This window comes from Urocitellus parryii, chromosome 8 (assembly GCF_045843805.1).
Source record: "Urocitellus parryii isolate mUroPar1 chromosome 8, mUroPar1.hap1, whole genome shotgun sequence".
Lineage (NCBI taxonomy): Eukaryota > Metazoa > Chordata > Mammalia > Rodentia > Sciuridae > Urocitellus > Urocitellus parryii.
The window spans coordinates 141,529,499-141,543,264 of NC_135538.1; positions in this window are offsets into that span (position 1 = coordinate 141,529,499).

The window sequence follows — 13,766 nt, forward strand, 5'->3', positions numbered from 1 at the left end:
AGGTCAGCATGATAATGAGGGGCAGGGCCCGACAAGGTTCAGCTCAAAGAGTAAAGAGGAAGAGTGGCAGACACTGAGCAGGATGGGACATGTGCTTATATTTATTTATTTTCACAGTAGTATGCTGATTGTATTTATTTATTTATTTTTGGTTTTTGTTTATATATGACCACGGAACGCATTACAATTCTTATTACACATATAGAGCACAATTTTTCATAACTCTGGTTGTATACAAAGTATATTCACACCAATTCGTGTCTTCATACATGTACTTTGGATAATAATGATCATCACATTCCACCCTCATTTCTAACCCCCTGCCCCCTCCCTTCCCCTCCCAACCCTCTGCCCTATCTAGAATTTATCTATTCCTCCCATGCTCCCCCTCCCTACCCCACTATGAATCAGTCTCCTTATATCAGAGATAACATTCGGCATTGGGTTTTATGGGATTGACTAACTTCACTTAGCATTATCTTCTCTAACTCTGTCAATTTACCTGCAAATGCCATGATTTTATTCTCGTTTATTGCTGAGTAATATGCAAATTGGTGCAGGCAATATGGAACGCAGTATGGAGATTTCTTGGAAAATTGGAAATGGAACCACCATTTGACCCATCTCTCCCTCTCCTAGGTCTATACCCAAAGGACTTAAAAACAGCATACTAAAGGGACACAGCCACATTAATGTTTAGAGCAGCACAATTCACAATAGCTAAACTGTGGAACCAACCTAGATGCCCTTCAATAGATGAATGGATAAAAATAATGTGTCATACATACACAATGGGATATGTGCTTTTAAAAGGTTGTTCTGACTCTGGTGTGGTACGTGCAGTGCACTTGGTGAGTGCAGAGGCGGGCAGGGCCAGTAGGGGGCGCTCGCACTGTCTGGGAGACTGCAGCTTGGATTAGGTTGATGGGCCTGAGTAAGATCCCCCTTCTCCCTGGGAGAAGAGAAGGAGCCATGGTCCTGGGCCCTGCAGTACCCACAGCGACTCTGCGGGGCAGCTTAGCTCTCTCTTTTTAACTGACATGTGATGATGATACACAGTTATGGGGCCCAGCATGATCATCCAGTATGTGAATATATTGTATAATGATCATATCAGGGAAATTAGCATGCCCCTCTATTTATACAGGTGTCATTTCTTTGAGTCAGGAACCTTCAAACTCCTTTCTTCTATTCTTTATAAAGATAAATAAATGGTTGTGAACTGGAGTCAACCTCCTGTGCTCTAGAGAGGCCGATTCCTCCTCGGTTTCGATGCCTACTACCCAATCTCTCTCTCCTCTCCTCTCACCCGTCCCAGGCTCCAGACCCAAATTCTACTCTATTCTTCTACAAGATCAACTTTTTTCTTAGTTTCCACAAACAGGTGAGAACTTCTGGAATTTGTCTTTCTGTGCTCATTTCATTTAGCATGATACCCTCCAAATTCATTCATATTGCTGCAAATGACAGAAGTTGATTATTTTTATGACTGAGCTGTATTCCATGGTGTTTAAAAGCCACATTTTCTTTAATCATTCATTCATTGATATGCTGAAACAATTCCATATCTTGGCCATTGTAATTAGTAGAGCTTTGCTTTTCTTGGTTCTGAGGTCCAAGGGAAATTTCTCAGGATGGGAAGAGATCTTTACAAAGTGACACTCATGTACATTAGAATACTTACAGGAAAATGTCACTACCTTCTCCTTCATCCTCTCTGTGCCCCTCCACATGGCAACTGGGGAGTTTCCAGCCCTCACTTATTTTGATGCAAAACCCAAGGAAGAAACAGAGAGTAAAAGGGTAAAGGAAATGGAGAGATGTTGGTCAATGGGAACAAAGTCTCCCTTTGTGATTGCCTACTAAGCAGGAGGAGTAAATTCTGGAGACTTTCAAACTCCTTTCTTCTAGTTCATTATAAAGAACTATGCATACTGAACAGCATGCATAAAGACTTCAGTTAATCAAAAAACACTGCATTTCTGAAATTTGCCAGGACAGTAGATCTTAAGTATTCTCACCACACACACACACACACACACACACACACACACACACACAAATTAGGTGAAGTGGTGTAGATATATTAACTAGCTTCATTGTGATATCCATTTCACAATGCAAAACATCACATTATACTTCACAAATATACAATTTTTATTTGTCAATTATACCTCAAGTAAACTGGGAGGAAGAGTCAAGACTTGAAAGAATGATCAAATTAAAAGAAGTTAGGGCAGGATTGTTCTGTCGAAGATTCAGAAGCAAAAGTCACAGGAAATGAATAAAACCCAGTCTGAATGCCAGGCCTTCTGCCGAGGCAGATCAGAGTCCAATTTTTTTTTTTTTTTTTTTTTTTTTTGTACTGGGGATTGAACTCAAGAGCACTTAACCACTGAGCCACATCCGTATCCCTTTTTGTGTTTTATCAGAGACAGGGTCTTGCTGAGTTGCATAGGGCCTCACTAAGTTGCTGAGAGTGCCTTTGAACTAGCAATTCTCCTGCCTCAGCCTTCTGAGCTGCTGGGATTAGAGGCGGGAGCCACCACACCCAGCTCCAGAGTCTAGTTTGATAGGCAGATGTGTCAGCTTCTCATCACTGTGACCAAAATACTTGACAAGAACAACTCAGAGGAAGAAAAGTTTGTTTGGGGCCCACAGTGCCCGAGGTTCAGTTCATGGACAGTTGAATGTATTGCTCTAGGCCTGAGGTGAGGCAGAACATCATGGTGGAAGAGTGTGGCGGGCAAAGGCTTCTCAGCTCCTGGTAGCTGTGAAGCAGAAGGAGAGCTCAAGGAACCAGGGATATGAGATATAACCCCCAAGGCCTGCCCCCGTGACCTACCTCCTCCAGCCACACTTGCACTAACACAGAAGCTTTTGGGGGGACACCTCATTTCCATACCATAATAGTAGATAATCAAGGACACCTGCGCGTTTGGAAACAAACTATGAAAATACAAACAATGTGCCACTTTGCACCAAAACCCCAAGAAAATGTTCTCAGAAAACCATCACTGCATTCCACCACATCCTGACCGTATTGGCGGTTTTCTCGAGTCTGTCATTTCCCCCTCCCACTTTCCTTCCTGATACATAAAGAAACTGGCAGATGTGACTGGATCTTCAGTCCCATTATTTTTTAACTAAATGGTCGACGATCTAGCTGGCTGATAGCAAGAGGAAATGGGTGGAGAAAAGCTTTCCGTAAAAAGACCCCGTTCGTGGTGCGCTCATTCCCCTTTTATTTGTATATGTCATGATGTTATTTTACTTTCATTGTTTGACAAATAATAGCAGCAGCAATCACATAATCCTTGGCATGCCTTATTGGATTAGCGGATTTCAATTATCATCGTAAAACCATAGACAATTTTATGACTCTTTTTGAATACAGCGGTTACATGTAGGGCAATCTGTTTTTTAAGTTGGGGTAAATTTCAGGAAAACAAAAGAGTCCTGGGGAGCTTTCCTTTCAAGTCAAGAGTCTTCTTAGATGAACTTCTTGTTTTAAAGCACTAATATAAAAAAGCGTATCACTGTATTGGCAGAACAGTGAACCCCTTTCTTACAACAATAAGTTTATAAAGGGCAGGTCTTTGGTGTCACGTCGGGGCTGAGAGCAGGGCTGTGAGACATGGGGCCAAGACAGAACGTTCCAGGTTCACAACTTGCTAAGATCTGGCTCGATCAGGCCAAAGTGTGGTGTAGCTAGAGGGACAGATGGGCTGCAGAACTTTGGGGGAACCTCTGGGAATATTTCTCACCACCCGTCTATGGCACAGTCACCTTGACCTGCCCTCCACCTGGATTCCTTTAGGTGGTCATCTTCCCGGAACTTGGGGGAACAACCTGGTGCTTTCTCCAAGAGCCCTGCAGCACGAGTCTGGGATGGCTGAGGATAGTGCTTGCTCAGGCCCTGCCAACATTTCTGATTTTCTCAGCGAGAGACTTCGGGAACTTTGCAAAAAAGACTTAGTTGCCCCAACTCTGCTGTCTTCCAGGAGAAATTATAGTAGAGGCCAAGTATAAAATTTTATCAGGTGTTTGGTAGGTAGTAAGACATTCTATGAAGTATGAAACTAGTTATGGCTGTAAGAAGACTGTTTCTGATTTTCTAATTGCTTTTGCATCTTAGAACAAGGTGGACCATAAAGAATAGTATCCTCTTCTTCCACTTATTTCCTGGAAGTGTAATAGAATTCCAAAGGTTCAGTTCATGTGTCAGAAGAGAAGTGAGCTGTCTTTTTTACTTGTCCTTATTTTAAACTCCAATATTGAGTACATCTCATAGCTTTTATAAAAGCAGATTTTCATGAGTAGCGTAATCTCTCCCATGTTCCCAGTCCTACCTGATAAACAGAACGTGACTTTGATGGGTTGTCCAACAATTAACATACTCAATTCAGACTTAGTCTATTCCAACATCAACTAACGCTATTTTAACCAGTCAGTGGATCCTGAGAGGAAACTTAGATTTGTAAAACTAACTTTCTTTCTTTCTTTCTTTCTTTCTTTCTTTCTTTCTTTCTTTCTTTCTTTCTTTCTTTCTTTCTCTTTTGATTTCAGAATTCATGTAGTGTATTTATCAAACATTTATTTAAAGGAGAAGTGGGAATGGAGACCTGTAATCCCAGTGGCTTGGGAGGCCAAGGCAGGAGTATTGCAAAATCAAAGCCAGCCTCAGCAAAAGTGAGGTGCTAAGCAACTCAGTGAGACCCTGTCTCTGGATAAAATACAAAATGGGGCTGGGGATGTGGCTCATTGGTCAAGTGCCTCTGAGTTCAATCCCTGGTACCAAAAAAAAAAAAAAAAAAAAGAGGGAATGGAGAGATGATGATTGAAGGGCACAAAATATTTATTAGACAGGAGAAATATGGATTTTTTTTTATTCTGTTGCATGGCATGGTGAATAAAGGTAATAAGAGAGTATTGTACATTTCAAAATTACTGAGTAAATTTCAAATGTTCTTACCACAAAAATATTAAGTATTTGAGGTGATGGATATGTAAACTATCTTAATGTAATTGTTATACCTTGTTTTCATAAATCACAACATCACTTTGTATCTTGTGCATTTGTATAATCATAAATTATCAGTGCACAATAAAAAAGGAAAAAACCCCAATCCCTCCCCCAAAAGTTTACATGATGATGTTTGCCAAAACCTGTTCAAAATGCTTTACCAATAGTCATTAATTCTAGTTTCAGTCTTCCAACTAGTCTCTCATTCAGTTGCTGTTATTCCCATTTAGCTGATAGGAACATCAAGGCTTGCAGAGAGACGAGTAGTTCAAGATCTCACAGCTAAGAGGCAGAGATGAGAGTGAAACCCACTCACTGAGGCCAAACTATGAATGTCATATTAATGTGTTGTGTTTTTACTTTATACATATTCCAAATTTTCAGAAAAGCTGTAAGATTCAAAATAGAACTCACCCCTTACTGAAGTTCAGTAAAGGGTGAATTCTACAGACTACTGTTGATGTGTATTTTTTTAAAATACGGCAGCATAACTATGTATATTGAGGCCCTTCATCCTAGAATACCTCAGGACATATTAACTAAGACTAGGAACATTCTCTTGCAGAACCGCACGGTATTTATCAACTTGAGTACATCTCACAGTGATCTAATTTGTTTAATTTACCATCTGCATTTCCATGTTGACAGTTGACCCAGTGATGCCCTTATTATTTCCTCCAGGGTGGAATCCAGTCTAGGGCCAGATATTTGTATCCATTGTCATGTCCCTCTGGTCTCCTTTAATCAGAAACATTTCCAGAACCTTCATTTATCTTTTAAAGCAATGGTACCTTTGCAGACTCTATGTCCCCCTCTCATCCCCCCAAAACTATTTGTGTGTGTCTGATGTTTCCTCAAAATTAAGTGAGGAAATGCAATACTACCTAAGTAGGTGACATTGGGATGGTCTCCTGGTCTCACTTCTTGAGGCCACGGTATTTTTCTGCCCTTCACTGTTGGTGTAGATTTTGGCCACCCTGCTGCGCCACGGGATAGACCCATTTTCCCACCCTGTGAAGGCTGTTTCCTCCTTGCAGCTAGCCCGCCTTGGTCTGCAGGGAGACTGAAGCAGAGCTGCCAGACCAAGGGATCAGGGCATGTGTGTGTCGGGTGGGGAGAGTGGTGTGGTCACCGAAAGATTCCGAGATGTCTTAGACCTAATTAGAAAGCCTGGGCGCGGAGGAGGGAAGAGATAAGAGAAGTTAATCATTTAGCAGCTACAAGGAAAGCAACACAAGACCCACTCACATTCCTGAACCGGTACAGAAACCCAACGAAATTCCATGCACTGAAATCCCACTGTGGCAACCACGAGGGCCACCAGGTCCCTGCCAGGGCCACCAGGCCTCCAACCAACCCAGAAGCAACACGTGCTTCTCCTCGAGGACTGGCCTCCTGTCCAAACCGTGGCCTGCGTGTCCTCACCCACCCTTTTTGTCATTAGCCAATGTAAGCTCAACGTAGACAACTTGTGTTTTCCTTCTTCAAATTGTTGTTGTGTAAAATACTCTTAGCTCTAGGTCCTGTAGACATTCCCAACTGCCATTTGTCCTTGCTCCTCTGGTGGAGAGACCTCCTGGAATATGATGCTTTTTCTGGCCAGCATCTGTGAATTTAGAGATTTAGAGATGGTGTCTCCAGTCTGCCTGGTTTCACTGCAGTTGGGAAGTCTGCAGGCCCGTGAGTTGTCACGTGTTGAAGACTTGACCTCCAGCTGGTGGCGCTGTTGGGAAGTGGTTGAACCTTAACTACCAGGGGGTCTAGTTGGAGTATTTTAGTCAGTTTTGCATCGCTGTGACCAAAAGACCCAACAAGAACAATTTAGAGGAGCAAAAGTTTATCGGGGATCATGGTTTCAGAAGTCCCGGTTCACAGACGGCTCCGTTGCTAGGTGAGGCAGGACATCATGGCAGAATAGTGTGGCGGAGGAAAGCAGCACAGGACGTGGCATCAGGAAACAGAGTTCCTCACCAAGGACAACATGTGTACTCCAAAGGCACACCCACAATGGTCTACCTCCTCGCCTCGCCCTATCTATCTATAGTTATCCCCTATCAGAGGATCGATGAGTTGGTTAGGCTAAAGTTCTCATAACCCAATCATTTCACTTCTAAACTTTCTTGCATTGTCTGATACATTAGCTTTGGGGAGGGACTCCTAATATCTAAACCATAACAAGGGGGACATGCATTATTGGGTTGTTACCTTGAATGGTATTTTGGGACCTGGCCTGGGCCTGGCCCTTCCTCTTTTTCTATCTCTCTGTTTCTCTTTTTCTCTCTCTGCTTATAGATTGAAACCACTAAAACGGTGAACCAAAATACATTTTTCCTTATTCAAGTTGCTTTTCTCAGGTATTTTGTCACAGCAATGGAAAGCTGACTAACACAGTCATGAAGGCCTATCCATGTCTCAGGCGTTTTGGTTAGGGCTTAGACATTGCTCTAGGCAGAACGACTGAGGCTTCAGCGTTTCTGGGCTCCAATAAGTCAAGCTTGCACCTATAAAATTAGAAAGTAGCAGAGTCACCTCCTGAAAGAAAAAGAATGGAATCTTAACCCTTAAAGCTATATTTGAGGGTCAAATATGTTAACACATGTCTGAGGTTTCAGGAAAAGGCGTTTGTTCCATGAGGGGAGATTGACAGAGGGAAATCTGGCTGCTTTCATACCAGAGGCTGGAATAAGTTGCAAGGAAATGTGAATGGAAATGCATGAGACTAGACAACAGAAGAACTTGCTCTACCCATCCCCTAAGGGTAGGTATATGTAGTCTAGGAGCTGCAGTGCTGGAGATTTTATTACAGAACAGCTTGACCCTGTGTGAAGACAAGCCAGGCCCCTGCTTCCTTACATACCCAGTGAGCATCTCAACTCCTACGTGTGTTCATCGCATGTGACCAAAGATAGAAGGTTAAAAAGAAAGGATAGAATAGCTTAGGTAGAAAAGATGGGAAGAGAAAATTAGATCCATATGTTTTGTGCTATTTAGTTACTGACACTGAGCATCCAATTTGCATTTGACCTTCCTGTCAGTAGAGTAAAAAAACAAACAAACAAAAAAATGATCAGTTAATGATCAGTTTCTAATTTCCATGAGAAAGAGCTCATCAATTACGTAGGAAAAGCGAACACTGCCTGATGGTTAAATAGGAATACACCTGCCTATATGTGCTATTGGTAATAAAGCTTTTCTTCCGGTCAAGGTCTTGTCTATTTTCTTTGTAATTATTTTACCTGTTGGCACCATGAGTCAGAGGTCTGTCAGTGCTGTAATATGGGGGAGGCTCAAGCCTCAGGACAGACAATAGCAAATGTGCCAGGTCATGTTGAGAGTGCATGAGCTGATTAACCCCAGAGTTATTCTACAGGGTTTGTTCAGATCCCACCAACTCTGAAAAGGAGTGAGTGAAGTTTGTTAGGTGCTGTGAAACATGAAATCCACCCTCAGAAACTTACAGCAGGGAAATCATATAGCTGTCCGGCAATAGCAGAGGAGACTGAAGTAAAAGTTGGAAAATTGCTTATATAAAGGGAAACAATGTAACAATAACTCATGGCCACTCTAAATCTTCTCCTTGGAAGGGATTTTAGTTTTTATTTAAGGATCCTGCAAAGTCTTTTATGCTTTAAAGGAATCCACCCACCAATGTGGAATTGGTTGTGGACAGGTAGGAGATGGATTCACTTATTTGATTAGTCAGTCATCAAACATGAAATGAGCTCCTGTGTGAGCCAGGCCATCAATGGAGATGAACTCCCAGTCCAAGATGCTCTAGTTCTGAAATATACAATGGAATAGAGACTTGCGCAGTCCAGGAAATGATAATATTGCTACATGTTTGTAGAACACTGAACAATCATTTTAAAGCCTTGCTTTCACAGTGTTGAGCCAGGTCATTACTAGCATGGCTACTTCCCAGGCAGATTAAGTGGTGGAATCCTTTATAAAAGCCAAATTGGTCCTCCTCACCTGACCACAAGGGGGTGCTATCTGTAGCATCCTCCTGAAGGATTCCAAGCAAACATGGCTGTAGACCTCCCAATGCTGGGTACTAAAGGAAAAGCTTCAAAGCATCCTGTGATTAAGTGGTGGAATCCTTTATAAAAGCCAAATTGGTCCTCCTCACCTGACCACAAGGGGGTGCTATCTGTAGCATCCTCCTGAAGGATTCCAAGCAAACATGGCTGTAGACCTCCCAATGCTGGGTACTAAAGGAAAAGCTTCAAAGCATCCTGGGTAGAGCCCAAAGACTCTGTTACTGGGCGATTGAGTGCTTGTCATTTGCACTGGTGGAACAGTAAAGGCCTCTTGGGAGCTCCCTTCCAACTTAGGGCAGCCATCTGGAAAGAGTAAATGCCCCAAAGTTTGCCTCCCTTTGCAAGCAACAGGGGATATGATAATTTCGTCTCTGGCCGACTTTCCTCTGCACAACCGGTTCCTACAAGCCCTCCTCTCCTTGTTCCTTGAAGAACTTCTGTGTTCTTGCTTGTTGCTTTTCCTTTTGCAAACAGGATTGGAGGACCCATTGTTCAACTAAAGCCTTTTGTCAAATCTTAGGCCCTTCCTAATGTTGACTGGACGTCTAGACAGACAGGTAGAATTAATTGCCTAAAGGCAAGGACCACCCGAACTCAGCTTCCCATTTACGTTTTTACATCGTCCTAAAATACACCCACACCAGCCCTGTGTCTTGGTGTTTCAACATTGTATAAGACTCTGAAATAAGTTACTTCTCTACCAACATGTAAAATGTTCTATTTGCAACCTCTTTAATGGGTACTTAAGTCACAAGAGGGCTCAGATGGTTCTGGAAAACTCTTGTTATGCTGCCGGGGTCATAAAGGAGACTCATAAACTGCTTTTGGACAATGATGCCGGGGGAGGGAGAGCTGGTATCTTGTGTCTGCTGTATCCTGACTGCCAGGCAGGCCAGAGAAAATTAGGGGTATGTTTTCATTTAACATCATTTTTTGCTGACTCTCGTCTCCCTGGAAAATTGTCCGTGAGGAGACAAAATAAGGTGCCCTCTCTGTTAACTCAGTTTTCTTTAATTACAGTCATTGGGAGATGACTTAAATCGTGTTGTGAGGTATGGAGGTGATTTTTTTTCCTACCTCCCAGGCTGCCGAGGAATTTGTTTTAGAGACCAGCAGTGGTGACCTCGGAGATAAAAGTCAGTGTGTTAAATTTTTTCAGTTGTTCTTTCTGCGTTTTCTCCCCTGCCTGCTGGGGAGAACAAACAAACAAACAAACAAAAAACTAGCCACAGGACCAACATGTACCTACGTGTCACAACCTGGGGGCCCGTAAGGCGAGTTGAACTTAGTCTTTCCTGACTCACTTTGGGGTTTCTTGCTTGGTGTTTTGCCTTCCCTGTTCTCAGGGCTGGGCAAAGAGAATGTGAGTGAGGACTGCACCCCGGCTGGTTCCATGGGGGAGAAGGCAGCTCATCAGTGGATCCACATCTAAGTGGATGTCCATGTTAGAAACCCTTCTCCTGGTTCCTGGCCCCATGCTCCATGGCAGATCATCACCACCCTGTGGCTCTCGCCCCCCACACCCCAGAACCGCTCCTCTTCTCTGCATTTCTCCCCTCCATTCTAATCAAGAGACCTTACTGTTTCCCCTGCAGTGGGTTCTTTGGCCCTGGGGGTCTGCTGTTCTCTGAGCTGCAGCCTGAGCGCTATGTTCATGGCAAAAGTTTGCTGTCACTCTTCACACCCCCATTTTCAGCCTGTCAGTTGCGCTCAGGACAACGCTGACATCCTTCCTGAGGTTGCCAAGGCCTGGCCCTTCCAGCCCCTGCCACCACGCAGCCTCATCCCTCGCCATCCTCCCTTCCCCTCGAGGTCCCGCCACCCTGGCAGCTCCTGAGTTCTTGAACGTGGCGGGACCCTGGCATCCTCAGGCCTTGGCCCTTGTCCCCCCTCCACCTGGAAGGCCCTTTCCTCTTTCAGCTTAAGTAAGTGTTAACTCATCAGATCTCAGCTCCAACAGCGTTTCCTGAAGGAAGCCGCCTGCCCGTCACTCCAGGGTGGGACATGGCATCCCATACGGTCGTGGTTTTCCTTAATATATATATTTTTCATTTGCCAGATTATAAATTCCAGAAAATCAAGGAAAGTGCTTGGTATTTTTTGCTTACTATTCTACCCTCAGAACCAGCTGAATCGCAGGTGTTCAATAAATATTCACAGAACAAATGGATGATTAAAGGTGTATTGATAGTAAGCAGGTCTGGAGGAAGACGAAGGAAGCCTGGCCAGAAAGGCTGCTCTGGAGGATTTCTGGGGTGCTGGGCAGCGGCAGCGAATGAGAGCAGAAGAGCCAGTTGAGGTTTTATCTTGGGGGGGGCTTAGCACCCACATTATAGACTGCGAAGAGCTTGACTTGGGAAAGAACAGTAGGAAGGTGATGTCACTGGTGGACGTGGAGAATGTGGCTGGAGCCGGCCTGCGGGTCTCCCTGTACTCTTGCTGCAAGGACGCAGCAGCCAGAGGCAGCTGTCCCTGTCCCTGTACCTGTCAGGTAGACTCCAGGGAGAAGCCTCTCAGGGGCCTCAGGCAGGGCATGTGGGCCTGTGTTCATTTTACGGAGACCTGTGAGTCGGGTAACTGATCTCATTTCCTTTATGTCATTGGCTTTCCAGAAAGTTCCAGGCCAAGGTGCACAGGCAGCCCCTCCTCGGCTTCACGGACTGCGTCGGGGTCTCTCTCTCCTCCTCTCCCCTCCACTCTTCCTTCTGTAGTCTTCGTTGTCTTTGTCACCCCTTTCTCACAGGCTCTGTCTCCTCCGGTCCCCTCTCTTGCTCTCCGCCTCTCCTTCCTTTTCATTGATAGGAGATGGCCACAGGCCGAGTGCTCAGGTTGGGCCAGTCATGGGGTATTGGTGCTCCTATTCCCAGGTAAGCAATTCTCGGAAGGTGCAAAAGTGCAAAGCCCCGTCTCGGGGGGCGGAATTTCACTCCCCACTCACCTCTGCGTGCCCGTTCCTGACCTGACCGCCAGCCTTGGGCAGCCCTAGCGGTTTCCTCTGCAGTGGTGCACACCTGAAATCCCAGTAGCTTGGGAGGCTAAGGCATGAGGATCACAAGTTCAAAGCCAATCTCAGCAACTCAGCCAGGCCCTAAGCAACTTAGGGAGACTCTGTCTCTAAATAAAATATAAAAAAGGGCTGTCTCAAAATAAAAAAGGGCTTAGGGTGTGGCTCACTGGTTAAGCACCTCTGGGTTGAATCCCTGGTACCAAAAAAATAAAATATACCTCCTTTAAGCATGTATTTTGGTAAGTTTTGACAAACTTATGCATTCACATAATTACCATAACAATCAAGATATGGACACTGTGCTGTCCAATTTGGTAGCCACTAACAAACTAAAAATGGCTATTTAAATTCAAATGAACTAAAGCTAATTAAAATTTAAATACACTTCCTCAGTTATACTAGCCACATTTCAAATGTTCGGTAGCATTTGAATTGTGTGACTATTTGATGGTGTGACTATTGCTTACCATACTGGGATGTGCAGATTACAAGACCCTGCCATTATTGTGAAGGTTCTGCAGTGTTAGACAATGCGGATATTAAACATGTCCATCGTACAAAAGAGTTCCTTTGTGTTCTTTCCTAGGCCATCCTCAACCCCATACACTGGTCTCTAGAAATCACAGATCTGAACTCTGTCTACACAAATTAGGTTTGTGTTTCATAGAACTCCATTTGCCTACTTTGCTCAGCATGGTTATGGAAGTTAATCGATTTCTGCTCTTACCTGCATAATTAAGTCACTCCTTCCTATTGCTGAATAGTTTTCCATTTTATGGATATGCCACCACTTATTTACCCAATGATTTCTTGATGACATTTGGGCTGTTTTTACTTTGGTATGAGTACGAATAAAGCAGAAGATTTGTTGTGCACATGTTTTCATTTTTCTTGGGTGAATGTCTATGATTGGAACTACTAAGTTGTATGGAAAATATATGTTTGACTTTTTAAAGATCATCCAACTTCACAGCTGCTAAGCTATGGAACCAACCTAGGTACCCTTCAAGAGATAAATGAACAGATAAAGAAAATGTGCATATACACAATGGAATATTACTCAGACGTAAAGAAGAATGAAATTATGCATTTGCTAAAAATGGATGGAACTAGAGACTATCATGCTAAGTGAAATAAGCCAATTCCCCCAAACCAAAGGCTGAATATTCTCTCTGCTATGCAGATGCTGGATCATAATAGGCAGGGTGGGGGGACAGGGTGTGGTAGTGGAGGTTTACTGGTTTGGACATGGGAAGTGGGGGAAGGTTGGGGGTTTGGGAATAGGAAAGACAGTAGAATGAATTGGACATAATGTTCATGTATGAGTTCATGACCAGCATAACCCCATATCCTGTATAATCACAAGAATGGAAAGTTATAATCCATGTATGTATGATATATCAAAATACATTCAATTATCATATATAACTAAAAAGAACAAATAAAAATAAATAAATTTTAAAAATCTTTTAAAAAAAGATCATCAAACTGTTTGCTGAAATAATCGTACCATTTTATATTCCCTCCAGCAATGTAGGACAGTCCCATTCTTACTTGTTAATATGGATTTTTATTTTTTTACTTATTCTATTAATTACTGAGAGATGGGTGTTCAATCTCCACCTATCATTATATATTTTCTGTTTTTTCCTTTCAGTTATATTAGTTGTTGCTTCATGTATTTTGAGCCTTT